The 17,343-nt window shown below is 52.6% G+C and overlaps 1 long non-coding RNA gene across 1 annotated transcript; it reads left to right on the plus strand.

Annotated features, from left to right (window-relative positions):
* The first annotated feature begins 247 nt into the window (after positions 1-247).
* On the plus strand, positions 248-16,127 carry LOC138177121 (uncharacterized). The gene is made up of 2 exons (XR_011172427.1): positions 248-634; positions 15,891-16,127. It is a non-coding gene; the product is annotated as an uncharacterized lncRNA (long non-coding RNA).
* Positions 16,128-17,343: the final 1,216 nt, after the last annotated feature.

The raw sequence follows: 17,343 nt of genomic DNA on the forward strand, positions 1-17,343 counted from the left end.
TGTGTGTGTGTGTGTGTGTGTGTGTGTGTGTGTGTGTGTGTGTGTACCAGTGTAGACTTGGGGCTGGTGAGGAGAGAAAGAGAGCGGGGGAGGGGCAGCAAAAGGGCTGAGGAGAGTAGCAGAGGGGCTACATTTAAAGGAGAAGTCAGTGGTCCTTGTGGACACCCTGAACCTAATGGAGATTGTTCCATCCCCCATTGCCCAGCTGCTCCTCCCAGGGGTCTATGCTCTCTGCCAAGGCCAAGGGAAGTGTGAGAGGCCCCAGCATAGGCAGTCACCCCTCAGCAACATCCAGAAATAGCCTCCTGACCAGCTGTTGTGAGCTCCAAGGCCCAGGGAGTGTCAGAGCTGGGCCTGGGAGGCAAAGCTCCAACCATGGGGCAGGAAAGGCTTAGCTCTGCTTCGGGCTGCTTCTGAGGGCTAAGGAAGAAGAGGAAGGAAGACACCTTAGGGCTGCAAGTATCCAAGAGAGGGAGACAGAGACATGGAGAGACACAGAAACAGAGATGGAGAGATGCAGAGAGACAGGGACAGAGACCTGAGGGCAGGATGAGAAGAAATGAATCAACACTCTGAAGGACTGACTTAGCATCGAGGCTGACAAGCTCCTGGGAGGGGCAGGTGGCATATGACGGTGAGTTCCAGGGGGCCTTTAAGGCCCCTGATTTACTGAATTACCTCCTTTTCCAAAGGAAGAAGGTGAGGCAGCCCAGAGGCAGAAAGGGCCTTGGAGGGGGTGGCCTAGCCAGGATGCCAACAGGAGACTTCTGACTTTGGAAATCTCCTCTTCCTCTGAGGTCCTTTCAAGCCTAATGATACTGAATGACTGTCCTAGGCTCAGTGAAGGCTTGACTGGCTCAGGGAACGGAGATGACCCTGGTAAGCTCAGTGGCCAGTAGATCTGCAGGCCTTGGGTACAAACCCCAGCTCTGCTGGGGAGCCCCTGTGCTGCCCTGCCCACGTACAACGTCCAGCCACCTCCTCATCTGTCAAACTAGGGTCCACGCTGGCAGCTCTCTGCGCTAACCTCTTGCCTGCCCTCAGAAGGTGTCCTCTTCTCCAGCTATTTCCCTGGACCTGGATGCCCCCCAAGGCCACAATCTCCCCACCTGAGGTCCCTGTGCATTCTGGGAACATAGATCCAACACAGGTCATTTTGACTTACTTGTTCTCCCTGTGTCCTTCACTGCCTCTTGAGGAAGGTCAGCCTTGCTCAAGCAGCCAGGCCTCACCCTCCCCACACCTCTCTCTCTCTCTCTCTCTCTCTCTCTCTCTCTCTCTCTCTCTGTCCCTCTCCTTCTTTCTCTCTGTCTGTCACACACACACACACACACACACACACTCCATTCCCTGTAGCTGGGTGCACAAGCCAGAAGCCCAGGCAGGTCCACACAGCACATTTCCTCATATTCGATGATGGTAGGTAGTAGGCACAAAGTCTCTAAAGGGGTCTGTGGAGGAGGGCACCTGGACTCAGCTGGCTTATTCTTCTACTTACTAGCTGTGTGACCTTGGCTGAGTTCCTTTTCCAATCTGAGCCTCATTGTTTGTCTGTATAGAATTTGGGTATTGGGTCCCTTTCAGCTTCCATTCTGTAATTCTGTGGGGAAGGGAGAGAAGAAAGAAGGAAGGAGAAAAGGGGGAGTGGGGAAGGGAAGAAAGGAGGAGGGCATTCTGTGAGCAAAGGTGCTGAGGTCAGATGGAAGGGCAGTGACCAGTGTCAGGAGGCCTCAGGAGCCAGGGGTGATAGGGTAGAGGTGAGGGTGCTCAGGCCTGGCTGGCTGTGTTGAGGAGGGCACAGATCTGCAGCTGCCAGAGGCCAGGATACGTTTTCTAGCCACAGATGTGTGCAGGCTCCAAGTGCTAGTGTATGCTTTGGACGCACCTAGGCATTGCAATGGTGCACAGCCCTGCTTGTGAGCACCCTAAGGGCGGGAACCCACTGGGGTTTTGCTTGTGTCTCTGCAGGCATAGTACCTGTATAGATGTATGTATCTCCATAGTAGGCACTTGGGAAATGCTTGCTGATTGACTGACTGAGGTGAGGGTGCCCATACCTGTGTGCCACATCTGGGGCCATGTAGCCAGGGGCTTGGTGCCCCAGTGTCCGTGTGTGTAGCTATGGACATGGCTGTGCACATGGAGACGCATGCATGAAGATTGGCATCAACAGGGCCCAGGCCCCCAGTCTCCTGCATCTGAGGGCCCTGATTGCCATTGCTGGGAGAACGTGGGCACTGGGTAGGGTTGAGGTCTGGAAGGAGAGAATCTAGATAAAAGAGAATCAATGAATTAAGACATAGCTACTATGCACCAGGCCCTGTGCCAAGCACTGGGGACAGAAAGAGGGCAAAAGCCTGGCCCTGGCCCGGAGGAGCTCCCAGGCTAATGGGGGCAACCACAGGCAAACATACCTACCAGTGAACACCAGGCAGGACCAATAGGAAGTGAAGGAAGCAGGGAAGGCCCGAGGTAGAGGGGCTGGAACAGCCTGAGGCCGGGCTCACTGGAGGGAAGAGAATGTGCTGGGGAGGGAGGTGTGAGAAGACTGGGGAGGGCACGAAGGACAGCATCTTGTTTTTGGTCCTGGAGGCCCTAGGGAGCCACTGGGGTTGAGTGAGTGGGGGAGTGACCTGGCCAAACCCATCCTTTAGAGGATAATTTCCTTAGCAGCTGAATGGAGGATAGACTGGAACAGGGAGATGCAGCGCCCCTCCCCCACCTCCAGCAGCTACTGCAGTAACTGAGGAGAGAAGGGACAAACCTTGGAGAGTGGCGTTGTCCTGTATGGCAATAGGGAAGGTTATGGGGAAATGATGCCAAATTCTGTTCTAGACATGTGGAGTTTCAGACGCCCTGTTGGAGACGTCTGAGAGGCAGATGGAGGTGTGAGATTGGAGGTCCACGGAGAGGCTGGGGCAGGGAAGGGAGAATGCTCAGCATAGAGACAGGCATTCAATCCAGGGGAGCTGAGGAGGTCCCCATGTGGGGTAGGATGTGGGGGGAAGAGCCGAGAGACCAGGACAGAGCCTGGGTTAGAGGGTGACATCTGGAGGAAGAGCCAGAGAAGGGGCAACCAGGACAGAGGGGTGTGCCATAAACCTAGGGAGGAGAGAGGATCAAGGAGGACACAGTGACCCCCAGTATCAGAGGTCAGACAGGTCAGAGAGAATGAGGATGGACAAAAGGGGTAAGAAGAGAATGTGAAGAGAGGAAGTGAAGGCAGCGATTGTGGGCAGCCTTTCTGAGGAGTTAAGCAAGATTCCAGAGATGTAGGCTCCTAGTGAGCAGGAATGGAAAGTCTTTTTTTTTTTTATTGGAGGGGGTAAGGCAGGACAATTGGGGTTAAGTGACTTGCCCAAGGTCACACAGCTAGTAAGTGTGTCAAGTGTCTGAGATCAGATTTGAACTTAGGTCATCCTGACTCCAGGGCCGGTGTTCTATTCACTGTACCACCTAACCACTCCCAGCAAGGTTCTTCAGGATGGGGAGAGGTGGGCATGTTTGCAAGTGGCAGGAAAGAAACCAGGGAGGGAGTGCAGATACTTGAGGGAGGGGATAGCAGAGGGGGTAACCGAATGGTTTCCATGGCTCTGTCTATAAAAACAAGTACCCCCAAACCCTGTGGGACCCTTCAATCTCTCCATGTGGGCTACAACAGAATCTCTGGGCCCTACAAAGTCTGCAGGCGCAGCTTGCCCAGCCTCCTGCCCCCGGTGGAGAAATCTGGCAGTGTTGGGGAAGGGGCCCCTCCTAAAACAGGTTTCCTCCCTTCCACAGAGCCCCTTCCCTTGCTCCATGGGGCCCCTTCCACTTTTTGGCTGCACCTGGAATGGAAATGGCCCAGTCACAAGGGGAGCATTGTATAATAGCAAGAATTGGAGGCTCATTTCACTGGTTTTGGAGTAAGAGATCCTAGATTCTAGGCCTGCCTCTGCTACTCATGAGCAGGGGGGCTTTAGGCCCTTCCACTCCCAGGCCTTCATTCAATTTCCTAAGTGTAAACCAATGGACCAAACAATGGCTCCAAAGTATGAGGCCCTGGCTCTAATTCCAGCTGGGCCATGTCTCAGATGTGTGACGTTGGGCCAGTCACTTCTCCTTTAGGGTCCGATTTCCACCTCTGTCAAATGAGGCCTTCATGACCTTCAAGGTCTGTTCCATTGTTAAATACTTGGACGCCACCTGCTCTCCTCCCCACTGGGGCCCCTTGCCTGTCTACAGGGCCTGTCTGATCACTTTTCTCTCCTGCAGGGACCAGACAGAACCAAGCTCCCCGAACTAGACACAACCTCTTGTTTCTTTTTGGACTTTCCTGAGTAGGAGGGGGCAGGGAGGCCAGATATGGGAGGCGGGAAAGAAGACACCAAATAGGAACCATGTGTCTGGCACATTCCAGTGGCAGCTGCCTGGCTCCCCCACCAGCTCCTACTCCCCCGCCCCTGCCATGGCTCTGCCATGTCTGCATCCCCATGGAACTGGGCCAAGAGTTGGGTACAACAGGGTGGGTAATCAGGTGACTGCTGAGGCCCCACTCTTGACTTGGCCCTGGTACCTGCAGGCAGGGAGGGGGCCCAGCCTCTGTCCCCTTGGAAAGGCAGGCCAGGACACTGAGCAGTTGGACTGAGACAGACTTGGCCACCACCTTGCTGTCCAACCTGGGTCAAATCTCTTCTCCTTTCTGAGCCCCAACTATAAAATCAGGTTTGCATTTGACTCTGGACAGCAGCTCAGTCAGAAAAGCTGACTTTGAATGCCAGCTCTGCCTCTCCAGTGGTGGGTCAAGAAGCACTAATTAAGCCATCCCCGAAGCTGGGCACTCTGCTTCACAATGGGGATGCAGGCCCTGCCCTGGAGGAGTTTCCATTGTGGCATGGGGGCCTGGCAAAGGGCAATTGGGAGTGGGGCCCAGCAAAGACTGAAGAGTGAATGGGGCTGGCCTGGGCCCTTTCCTCCAAATGGATGGTCCAATCAAGGCAGGGGCAGAGTCTGAAGGGGACTGATAAGCACCCCCAACGTGAGCCTTTAAAAAGCCAGCCGGAAATGCCATGTTCTCCCAATAGCAAGCATACTTTGGAGATGTTCCTCAAACTTCTCCACCTTTTTGCTCACCTCTGCTCCCCTGCCTGGCAGCCCTGGGATTATTAGGGGCCATATATTTCAGCTGGGGAGACTGAGGAAGGTGAGGAGTGGCTTGCCAAGATTGTGTAGCAGAGGGCTTCTCAAACTGTGGGTAGTGACCCCCATGGGGCTGTGAAAACTTGGGCAACAGTAGAAGGGTTCTGAATGCACGATGACCAAAAAACTGTGTAACAAATCCAAGGTGCAGCCCAGGTTCTGAACACCCACCACTCCTCACACTTTGCCCCATACACTCCCTCAGGCCAGCAACCCAAATGCCGAAAGAGGGCTGAGTGCTAACATTTCTGAAGCACTGGTCTAGCCCTCTTGGTTTCATTGGAGCCTCACAGCAAGCTGACCTTGAAAAAGGTATTGTTGCCTCCATTTAACAGATGAAGAAACTGAGGTCTTGCCCACAGAAATGAATGAAGAAGATCCCGGACCTCAGAGGCCACCTGTTCCACCCTCATCATTTTACTATCAGAGAAACTGAGGCCCATGGAGGGGCAGGGACTTACCTGAGGTTACCTAGTTAGGAAGTGGACTCTGAGCTGCTGCTCCTCATTGTGAGTGAGAAGGCACAGGTCCCAGCATATTGCAATTGACACCTGGAGCCCAGGAGTATGAATTGGAGGCTTTTTAGCACAGAAATAGACCCAGCATTAAAGAGATGCCCCTGGCCAGCAAAGCTCCAATCAACCAGACTGAGCATTTCCCTTCCTCTCCCTCCTCCTCCTTTGGCCTAGCCTGACCATGGGGAGTCTTGCCCCGAGAGGTGGCTGAGGAGGCCCGGGGCTCTGGTTCCTTGAGTGGGCCCAGCTGGTGGCTTGGGAGGTAGATAGAGTCCCGGGGGAGACCAGGCTGATCAAGGGAAGGGCTCCCAGCAGTAACTGACTCCTTGGGAACCAGAAGGCCGGCAATGAGTAAGTTGTGGGGGAAGAAGAGAACTCAGTTTCCATGGGAACTCCATATGACCTTGGGCCAGTCTTCCCTTTTCTGATCCCCTGCATTCTCCTCTCACAAAGAAGGAGCTCAGAGAGAGAAAGAAGGGAGAGGCAGCAGGTGTCCATTCCACAGCTCAAGGGTCCAAGGCAGGTCACCTGCCTCAACTTTTCAGCCAAACTGTGTTTTCCTTCTGTAATGTTAAGGGGATGTAAAGATCTTCCCCACCCATTAATAGGCCTCTGACCAGCTGTGATATGTCCTGAGTCACATAGAGCCCACTGGGGGAGGAGCTTGCCTAAGTTGGAGCTTGCTTGGGGGAGGCTTGCTTACACGGAGAGGCTTTCACACCTTCAATACTAAACTAATTAGGTGCTGAGTCAGGAAGATTGTGATGCCCTCTGGCTCTGAGAAATGGATATACTCTGAGTTGGTATTTTACTTTGGGGGTCCACTCATGAGTAACTTGCCCAAGGTTACATGGCTAGTGTTTGTGTGTGTTAAGTGTCTGAGGCCGGAACCGAACTTGGGTCCTCCTGACTCCAGGGCCAGCGCTTTACTCACTGCGCCACCTAGCCTCCCCTATATCACTTCTTTCTCTGTAATTAAAGTGGAATTGTTAACCCCTTTAAAGCTGTCTTTCCTTTATAAAGCAGATCAAAAGAACCTGTAGTAGCCCACCATCCTGGGTGTGCTGGGGTGCTTGCTAATACAGCCACAGAGCTAGCGTACACAGCCTAGCAGCATCTCAACACCCATTGCCATTTCCAGCTGGGGGCTGCAGGGCTGGCTGATGTTCCCCCTCCCCCGCCATTTCACAGAGGAGGAAATTTAGTCTCAAAGAATGGAAGGGTCTTTCTCAATGTCAAATAGGCAGCAACCGGAACTAGAAGCCACCCGTAGGCTCTCAAACTCCAAAGGGACTGTAGGTAGAGTGGCTCACTGTCATTCATCAAAGTCAAGCCAAGGGTCCTGGATGCTGAAAGCCTAAAGTCCAACTGGATAAAAGGCCCTGGGGCCTTCCTGGACCTCAGTCTCTTCTTCCTTTGTTGAAGAAAAGGGTTGCATTAGATAAGCTCAAAGATTTTTGCCAGCTCCAAAACCTTGAGAGAATGAGAGAGAGAGAGAGAGAGGATAGATACACATATACATGCACACACCTACACACATGCATGCCTACACACACATGCAGTGTTTATTAAAGATTTCTTGTATGCCAGACACTGGGCTATATACTAGGGATACAACTGAGGAAACTGAGGTTCAGAAGGGGAAGTGCCCACAGCCCCTCAGCTAAGAAGTGGAGCCTTCCTTCATGGCAGACCCTGGACAGCGCCCAAGTGACCTGGACTGTCTGCGTGGCTCCCAACCTCAGGGAATGTCGGGATATCTGCCTTGCAATGGTTCCTGACCTGATTCATTCACTTACTATTTACCCAAAGTCCTCACCACTTCCCTCCCTTCCTCTCCCTCTCTCTTGCTCTCTCTGTCTCTGTCTCTCTCTGTCTCTGTCTCTCTCCTTCCCCATCCTCAGCTCAATCTCATTCTGGCCAAAGTAGATGAATCAATGAGGCTTTTCCAGCTCAGCTTTGGTCCCCTATGGCCCAAGGGGCTCCCTCTGCCTGTCACACCCCCTTATCCCATGGCACTCTATCAACATTGTCCAAATCCTTCCAGGATTCAGCTCCCAGAAGCCTTCCCACCAGCCATCAGCAGCATCTTTGGTCTCATTTGAATCTGGACCACCTTGGGAGCCTCCTCACTGGCTCTGCCTCCAGCCTGCCCTCAGCTTCCAAAGTGCTTTTCCTCAAGCCTGGGGTGGCTGGGCCATGCCAGCCTCATATCCAAACCTTTCCAATGCTTCTTTGGCAGCTTGGCGGCCACTCCTGGGATCTGGCAGCCACACTCATTCTTTCCAGCCCCACTTTCGTGTCAGACTGGTCAGCTCACCGTCCCCCCTCCACAGCCCAGTCCAGGTGCCTCCCCGCCCCCCCAAGGAGGAGCCTGGTCCCCTACCCCATGCTTGTCAGCCATCTCACAAATCACCAAGTATGCACACGAGAGAGGAGGGGCCTGGGATAGCTAATCCTTTGCATTTACTTCCTCAGAAGTTTGTGTGCACCTGGGTAAATGTAAGCTCCTTTAGGGCAGGGCCCTTTCATTGTGAACGATCACAGGCCTCTAACACAGAATCGGCACCGAAGGGAGGGGAGCTCCCCCCTTCCACCTTGCAGAGACGATCGGCCCCCAAAATCATCCCTGGGGGGCTACCTTGGTGCTGACCCGCCCATGGCCAGAAGCCTGCAGCCCACCCACAGGAGTTGTTCTGGGAGGAGAAGGGCCTCAGGGACATCTTTGGAAGACTAAGCTGAAATGCAGGGAGGGCCCATGGCAGTGGTCAGTGCCCTAGGCCAAAGTCCTGTTTGCCCCATCCTAGTTAAGGGGCCAGCCCTGCCTGTCTGCTGCCTCTACTAGAACTAAAGCCCATGACCTGTGTGGGCAGGGCAGCGTACCCTCCCCAGGAAGCCAGTTCAGGGTCCTGAGACAAGGACAGGGCTGTGCCCACCTTCAGCCCCCTGAGGAGGACTGTGCCCTGTGATGCCAGGCCAGGCACCTGAGCTGTGTGAATAAGACAGTGCCTGGCCAGGGAGATGCAAAGGGAGTCAGGCTTCCTGACTCCCTCACTTGGAAATGATTGGTCCTGACAAGCTCCCTGCAGGAACAAAGCCATGAGAAATTGACCTTATCCTCAGCCATCAGATCAGATTGTTTAATCCTAGGGGGATGCTCAGATTGGCTATGACCTAGTTAGGACTTTAAAGGAGTGACTGTAGCAGGCTGGGAAAGCCAGGGGGCCAGAGGAAGGAGGGGCAGTGGTAGAAGCAGCTGAGAGGGAGGGTCAGGGAGTAAGGACAATCCTCCCCATGCTCTGCCTCCCAGACTGTGCACACCCTCTCTAGCAAGGCAGATGGGTGCTACTTCCCAACCAGACTTCCAGAGAGGGAAGAGGCCCTGGCATCATGGGGGGAGACACTGGAAGGTGCAAGAGAGTGGAAGGCCCTGGGAGGTGCGGGACACAAGAAAGAGAGGAGTGGGGACCAGTTAGCCTCTTGATAATGACTGGGAGCAGGGAGAAGGAATCTTAGTAGGCTTGTTGCCCTTTGGGTGTCCAACAATAGACACTCGGCAGTGGAGGTTTCTTAGGCTGGGACTCAACCTGAGTATGCTGGACAAGCAAAGAGACCAATCAGAGCAGCCTGTTTGGTATCTGACTTGGGGGATTAGGATACTGGAGCCTTCTCTCCACAGAGGCCAGCAAGGCCTTGCCTCTCTTCAGTGCCTCTGTACCCAGCTCCCTCCCTTGTGTCCTTGAGGGAAGGCAAGTTTGAGCCTGGCCTCCTTCCCTGCCTAGCCCTCATAACTTCCCAGGACTCCTGAGGCTATGGAAAAATCACCAAATTTAGTCAGAAAAGCCAGGTTCTACCACCTGATGTTTCTTGTGTGAACTCAGGCCAATCACCTGAGCACCTTTAGTTTCCACTCCTATACAATGGGGATAGCAACCTTGACTCCAGTGCAGTGAGGAGGAAAGCATGTCATATGACCTCAGTGGGCTTGGTTTGGGGATCCCTGTCAGTCACAGGATATGACAAGAGGCCAAGAGTAGAGAGCCAGCTGGCACGGGTTCTAAGGACCCCTCAGTTTGGCACCAGGTCCAGAGAGTCAGAGGTGCAGAGACAAAGCAGACGTGCCCACTTTTATAGGCTGGCCAAGCACACCCAAGACAGTGGGCTCTCTTGGGCCATGGGAGGGGGGAAATCCTTGACCTTGGGGAGATGGGGCCGTGTCTGGGATATGGAACCCCAAGCATGGCAGACACAGCCTTTGGTCATTGATTATAGCCAGAGACCCCTAGAATTTGGAAGCAGAAGGGACCTTGGCAATCAGCCCATCTGGCAGTCTCATTTTACTGAAGGGTGACCTGACACCCAGAGAGGGGGAGCTGCTTTCCCCAGGTCACATAGGGAAGGAAGTGGCAGAGCTGGCATTCAAACTCCAGCCCCAGTGAAGAAAATGGCCCTTGGGCCAGGCAATTCCGTCCTCCCCCTCTGAAGAAAGGACTTGACGCCAGACCATAGATGGTGTGTGTTACTGGGATCAGGCAAGCCACCAGTCGATTCTGACGAATGAGGTTAAGGCAGGGAGAGGCTTCATCCCCGGCAGGGGGTGTGTGTGGAGGGGGCGGGCTTGAGAACTCCAACATGTCAGGTGGCAGCACCCAGATGCCGGTCTTGAAGTGCCAGCAGTTTGAAAGTCAGGAAAAGGAGGCACGTCTGCAGACCTAGCTGGGACCTTTGGGAACCCAGTGCCCATGGGGTATCTCCACACCTCATATAATAATTGTGAATTATAAAAAATTTATTGAAATCTTTTGTTTTTATATCTTTATATTTCACAATATATTTGAAATACATTCCCCTCCTCTCTCCCCTCCCAAGAATAAAGGCAAATTGAGCCAACCAATGAAGCCATGTGAGGTTCTAGCCAGGTTTCCTCCCAACAGTCTCCCTGCTGCCTCTGGGAAGGAGGCAGAGGTGCCTTTTCCCGCCCTTCCTCTGGACTCACAACCATTTGTGGCTGTCACCTTCATCCTTGTGTTTACATACTGTGACTCTGAGGTGTCTGAGGTGCCCTCACTACTGGGGAGATTTGATTTGATTGATTGGTTGCTAAATAATAATCTTTTCTTCTGCAGTTGCTCAAAACGAAATCTACTCCTGATACCCCCGACCCCTCATTTGGAACCCAGCCTCCAACAGGGGAGGGGGAACATGTTGAGAACCTGGGTGGACACACATATAAGGAAATGTGTGTAAAATGGTATGTGTCAGAACAACATGTGAACAGGCCCTGCCTACCCATGGAAACAGTAGCCCGTGCCCTTTGGCAGATCCAGCCTTGGAAGGGAATTTTTCAAATGTTCTCACAGGAGGTTTGTTACTCCTATCCCTGCCTCTGACCAGACCCGCTGGGCTTCATTGTGTGTCCTTATGACTGTAGCAGGCATTTGTAGGGCCAATCAGTCATTGCATTGTGAGGCATGCCATTACAACATGGATTCCATGAACTGCCAGGGCTTTGGAGGTGGGAAGTGGAGAACGGAATCTCCACAAGGGTCTTTTCATCCTGGGAGAGGCTCCTGGCTTGAAATGCAAGACTGCTGAGGATCCCTTTAGTGCAGCTGCAAGCAGGGAGTGGGGGAGGGGCATGAGACCTACTTAGGGAATGCTTCCAGGAGACCCACAACACTCTGTCTGCACTCGGTAAAGGAGCAGAATTGCCAGTACATTCTGGCATTCCTGGAGAGAGAAGAGGTGGGGAAAGGACCTGGAAACCATCCCTCCTGCTGGGCTCCACATCCCTTCATCTGACTGAGAATGTGGGTCCATGTCACCACCAAACAGATTAATGGCTCAGCCCCCATCCTCCTAGTTATGCCCTCCTTCCCCTCAGCACTCCTTCCTTTGAGGTCCATTTCAAAGACATACTTGACTCAGGAAAGAGTCAGAGCAGGTTGATAGCTAGACTCCCAGAATGAACATTCCATTCCTCTCTGGCAGCAAACCATCATCATCCCCCAGTAGCCAGAAGGGCCAGAGAGACAAAAGTGGAGAGGAAGAAGAAGCAAGTACCCCCTTGCCCCATAGTAGGTCCTCTATGGAAAGGGGAAGGGGTGTTGGAAGGGGGGTTATTAGGCATCCTCTATCAGGCACAGAAGCTTAACCATTGCCAGCACTCCCTCCCTCTTCTTCCTTCCTTCCTTCCTTCCTTCCTTCCTTCCTTCCTTCCTTCCTTTCTTCCTTCCTTCCTTCCTTCCTTCCTTCCTTCCTTCCTTCCCAGAATTCATCCCAGAACACATCACAGCAAGATTTCTCTCCCCCACCCAGTTAACACAGCCACAATGCTCACAACTGCTCTCCCTGCTCAATTTCCCACCCCCTTCCCCAATCTTTCACATGGGGCACAGCCTTCCATAGTGGGAGGCATGGAGAGATGTGGATGGGGGATGTACATGTAGGGGACACATGTGGCACACTAGCCCTAGCCCTACACATGTTCAGGCCATTGGCATGGCTGGGGAACAAGTTGATTGAGTGCCAGGTCTGAACACGTCCAGGGGCACCTCAGCCTTAAAGTTACCTTGGTCCAGTTTCATGCATAAGACCCCGGGAAGGATAGGGCATGTATTGAGGGGTAACTTTGTTACCCTGGCATCAGGCCAGGTTTGGTCCCCTCTCTGGGTCTCTGTTGTCTCTATCTGGAGAGTGGGGTGAATAGTTCCTATCCCCTCTCTTGGCTTTCTGGGCCAGCTTCTAGAGGGAAATCCAAGAACCATCCTATTCCAGGTCACTGACCCCAGGTCCAACCTCTTCCTCCTCCTCTCAGACCCAGGCGCCATCTTGCATTTGCCCATTCATAGTTTCCAGGAATGCCCACAATTGCAGAGAATAGAGCACTAGTGTGTTTCCTCAGCCCCACTGCCTCATTTCCATTGTACCAATGGCCTATCCTCAGGCCTAATGCCCTGATTGTCTATTTCCATTTGTTCTATGTGCATGGGGTGGGGGTGACTGCATTTTGAGCTATGATACTGTGATCATCATATGGAAAGACTGGCTCTGGTGAAAAGAGCTACCAAAATGCCACTGGGTATGGTGAAAAAAGGCTATCATGAAGCTATGCTCCATTTTTTTTTGAAAAATTTAACAAACATATGGTATTCCTCTATTGGCATGAAGTCATTTTGCCATTCTGGAATTGAGTTTGCATGTGTGTAAAATCAGGGTGTTGGATCAGATAATCTGACCAGTCCCTTGAAGAATTAATGTCCTATATCCAGTATTCTAAGGTCTCAGGTTTGGATTTCTCTTCTTCCTTCCTTCTTTAGAAACCCAACCCCAGTCCCCTGCTTCCTAAAAAGGCATTTGGTAAACACATACTATATGTCTTTGTCCTAAGCATTGGGGGTACATAAGCACCTACTATGTGCCAGGCCCTGTGCTAAGCACTGGGGGTACATAAGCACCTACTATGTGCCAGGCCCTGTGCTAGGCACACAGAATGAAGCAACTCAATCAGTTTCCTGTATAAACAGTCCTCCCAGAAGTTCCCCTCAACTTCCTTCCCCCACCCACCCCTTTTCCCACAGACTGTTGAGAGAGTTTGCCTTGCCAAGGTGAAGCCTGGGTGAGCCAAAGAGGTGGCTGAGAAGGGAGGGGCAGGCAGTGCTTATGGAGCCCTTTGTAATCAGTGAATTGTTTCGGGGAGGGCAGATTTAGGGTCTCTGGGCTGTGATGTAACCAGACTTCACACTTCCACAGCAAACCGGCAGGCAAGGGCCTTCCTGGCCTTTTGTCGGCCTCCCGGGACGAAGATCTGCATTACTGACCACCACTCCCACCCTGATGGAAGGACTGTCTCGGTGCCCACTTTCTCTCTTTGCCAGAGACCACTGAGCAGTGGGAGGTAGCAGCCAGAGCAGCCCTTCTCACACTGCTGGGTAATGGTGGGCACACCCCTTTTCACCTTGGAAATGGGCACAATAACGTCATTGACCTGTCTGTGAGCTTTGTCAGGTCATTTCTGCCGAGGGCGACATAAGCAGGAGCTAATTCCACTGCCTGAGCCTTGTCTTCCTCCTTATCATCACTGTCAATAAGGAGAGCAGGGCTGACACATCAGACAGGAACATCATTGCCCATTCTTGCCAGTGCCCCATGGTCAGTGAGGGAGGTGCAGGCCCTCCTGCTCCCCCAATGGCGTCTCCAATGGGCTTCCGATTAACACAAACACATTCAATCCCACAAAGATTTCCAGAGTGTGCCGGCCACTTGGGAGACCATGATGAAATGCCAAGACACTGGCAAGGCACTTTACAGTTGGTCAACTCTGGCACCTTCCTTGGATGCCTCATTCTGAGCTCTAGAGAGTTATACCAGGACCTAGCAAGTTGACTCTATGCATTAAAAGCCTTAGCAGAGGATTTCAAGGCAGAAATCAAACTTGTATTTACAGATGGGGAAACTGAGGTCCAGAGCTGAGTTTGTCCAAGGTCACATAGAAAGTAGCAGAGCTGAGATTGAAGACCAGATATTCTTACTCTTCCTTTAGCCGGAAGGCGGGGGGGACGCCGGGGGGGGGGGTGGTGAATGGGGGGACCACCTCACAAATTCTTCCCAGTCAGGCAGTCCTGGCAAAGCAGGAAGTCTGTTTTTGTCCTCCCTGTAAATTGATTCCCTCCCCACTCCTGTGGCTGCACCTTTGACTGTGAAGTGCTCTGAGGGGAAAGCAGGGCTGGGAGCAGCCCCTTCCCAAGGAGGCCAGAAGTGGGGCTTCTCCATAGTAACCCCCTCCACCCCCTTCTTCCCTCCTGATAAACACCTCCTTTCTTGCCTCCTTCCCTCCCTACCCTGAAACCTGTGCCTGGATTCTCTCCTTTCTCCAGGCCTGGGAGCCTCGCCTCTTTACCCTGCAGGCGCCAACTCCAGGCCTGCTGGACGGGCCATATGGTGGAAGAATTTGAGGACCCCCTCAGGGATGGGGTGGGGAGGAGGGGTGACCCCAGGGTGTCTGGGAAGCAACAAGCCTGGGTCAGTTTGGCTCTGCTGGCTGGGCTTGCCTCCAAGGAAGGAGGAAAGCAAGCCAGGCCTGGCCTCCTTCCACCAGGAGGTGTGAACAGATGAGTGTTTCTGGCTAAGCCCCATTCTCTCGGCTAGGAGCCAAAAGCCAGGACCCAAGCAGGCGACCACCCCTAGAATGCACCCAAGCCACACCTCAAATCTTCCAGCCTCCACTTGGGTCACCTCCCCTGGCCCTGCCTGGGCCATGAGGCAAGGCCAAGATTTCCCAAAAGGCTCTTGTTCCCAAGATGAAGTTTCCCCCTTCTAGGGCTATAGCTTCAGAAACAGACAGAGCTACAAGGAGCCTTAGGACATAGGGATGCTCAAATTCCCATCCCCTCTTTCATGCATGAGGCTGCCCAGGTCCAGCAAAATGCCTGTGGGAGTGGCAGAGGTAGGCCAAGGGGCCAGGGCAGCCAGTTCCCCATACAGCCCTTCCTGTTATTGTATGGCATCCTGGGAGTGGGCAAGGAAATTGGGTGTGGTCACTTCTGGTCCATCTGTCCTCCAGGAGCAGAAGAGTGACCTGCAGCATCAGAGGGGCCTCAACAGGTGATACAAGAGGATTTGAACCCTGTCCCCCAGATTCCAGTAGACCCCACAGTTTGGAGAGAAAGTACAGACAGAGTGAGAAGAAGTATGCTCAAGTCTTGAGGTCATCCTGAAGGACAAATCTCCACATGTGAAGAAATGAGCCGACATAGGAGGGCAGCCTGTAGTCCTGAGAATAAGCCCAGGGCAGGAGGCAGGGGGGTGGACTAGATGACCTTGATGGGCTCTTCCTGATCTGCCGGTCTGAGATCTCATCCTTCTACACAGAAAGATGGAGGAAAGGAAAGAAAGCACTTCCCAGTGTCTAGAGTCTCACCCTTGTGCTGCAGCTTATGGCCAGCCCTCTTTCTCCTTTGTTGTAAGGCTGACTTCCCTGCTGCCCCCAGCCTTCTCTTCTCCTCTGTCACTGATTCCAGGCCCGCCAGGGCACCGTGGGAAGGCTGCCTCCAGCGGCCCCCGTGGTCCCCTCCCTCAGGTCTATGTCATTGCTGGTCCCTGTGGCAACTTGATGTGATCGACTTGCTGTTACTGAAGCAGGATGTGGGTGGGATGGCATGCAGCCCTGGGGTGGAATGTGTTCCCTTTGTTTTCCAGGTGCTGTCTCAATATTTCCAGCAGCCGCCACCACCCACCGTTGGGTGCTGCATCGGCCCCTGAGTTCCCTTCCTACGCGCCACCCTTCAGCAGCAGAAAGGCCAGAAGATGCCTGCCCTGCCATATTCCTGGCTCCTGGCCCTCACCCGCCCAGATGCCAGTTCCCACTCTACTTCCCAAGCTGCTGGTCCCTTCCTCTAAAGTCCAATTGGATCCAATTTTCTAATAAATAATACATTTCATTTCTGTGTTTTTTTTTGAGGGGGGAAAGACAGGGCAATTGGGGTTGTGACTTGCCCCAAGGTCACACAGCTAAGTATCTGAGGCTGGACTTGAACTCAGGTCATCCTGACTCCAAGGTCGGTGCTCTATTCACTTCACCACCTAGCTGGCCCTCTCATATGTCTTGTTTTCACATCAACTACATACCCAATAAGGCTTCCATTGTACTGAGTGCTCCACACTCATAGACTTTCTTCCTCTATCCCCAACCTCTGCAGAGAAACAGGAACGGGAAATTTTCTCCCATCTCTTCTTTGGGGTCAGACTTGGTCATTATTATTTCACCCTGCTCAGTATTATCTACTTTGGGATGTTTGATCTTCCCGTTGACATTGTCAAAGTCCCATTTCTGCTGACTTAGCTTTGCATCAGTTCATCAAAATCTTCACAGGTGTCTGTTTCCATCATATTCATCATTCTTTACCACAACTTGTTTAATTGGTGAGCATCAGCTTTGTCTGATCTTTAACGCAAAAATTTTGCTTTGTTTTTATATTCTTTTGAATTCTGGGTGTCCCAGCCCATAGAGACAGATGAAATTGCTTTATCTTTTGTGCACAATTTCCATTTTTGAGAGGTTTGAGTAGTCGTGGGGATTGGAAGAGATGTCTGTCTCCTCCACCATCTTAGTTTCCTGTGGTAGACGGTGTGAGAGGTTGCTTGGACTTCTGCCAGACTATTTTCCATTTTCTCCAGTAATTCTTTTTTTTTTTAATATTTTTAAGCAATCGGGGTTAAGTAACTTGCTCAAGGTTACACGGCCAGCTATTTCTGGGTGTGGTGCTGAGTGTCTGAGCCCGGGATTCGATCTCCAGGTCGTCCCAACACTGGAGCCAGTACTCTTACTCGCTGAGCCACCTGGCCGCCCCTAAGCAATTGGGGTTAAGTAACTTGCTCAAGGTTACACGGCCAGGTGTTTCTGGGTGGGTGCTAAGTGTCTGAGCCCGGGATTCGATCTCCAGGTTTTCTCAACACTGGAGCCGGTGCTCTTACTTGCTGTGCTACCTGGCCGCCCCTCCAGTAATTCTTATTTTTTTTTAAACCTTTAGCTATCTAACCCTAATCTCGTCCCCAAATTGGAATCATGTCCCAGAACAAACAGCTGAATGTTCAGTCATTTTTCGGTCGGGTCTGAACCCCTTTGGGGGTATTCTTGGCAAAGATACTGGAG

The sequence above is a fragment of the Petaurus breviceps genome, unplaced genomic scaffold (genome assembly GCF_028583685.1).
Source record: "Petaurus breviceps papuanus isolate PSGF00001 unplaced genomic scaffold, PetGlider_PUasm1.0 90333, whole genome shotgun sequence".
NCBI classification, from domain to species: Eukaryota; Metazoa; Chordata; class Mammalia; order Diprotodontia; family Petauridae; genus Petaurus; species Petaurus breviceps.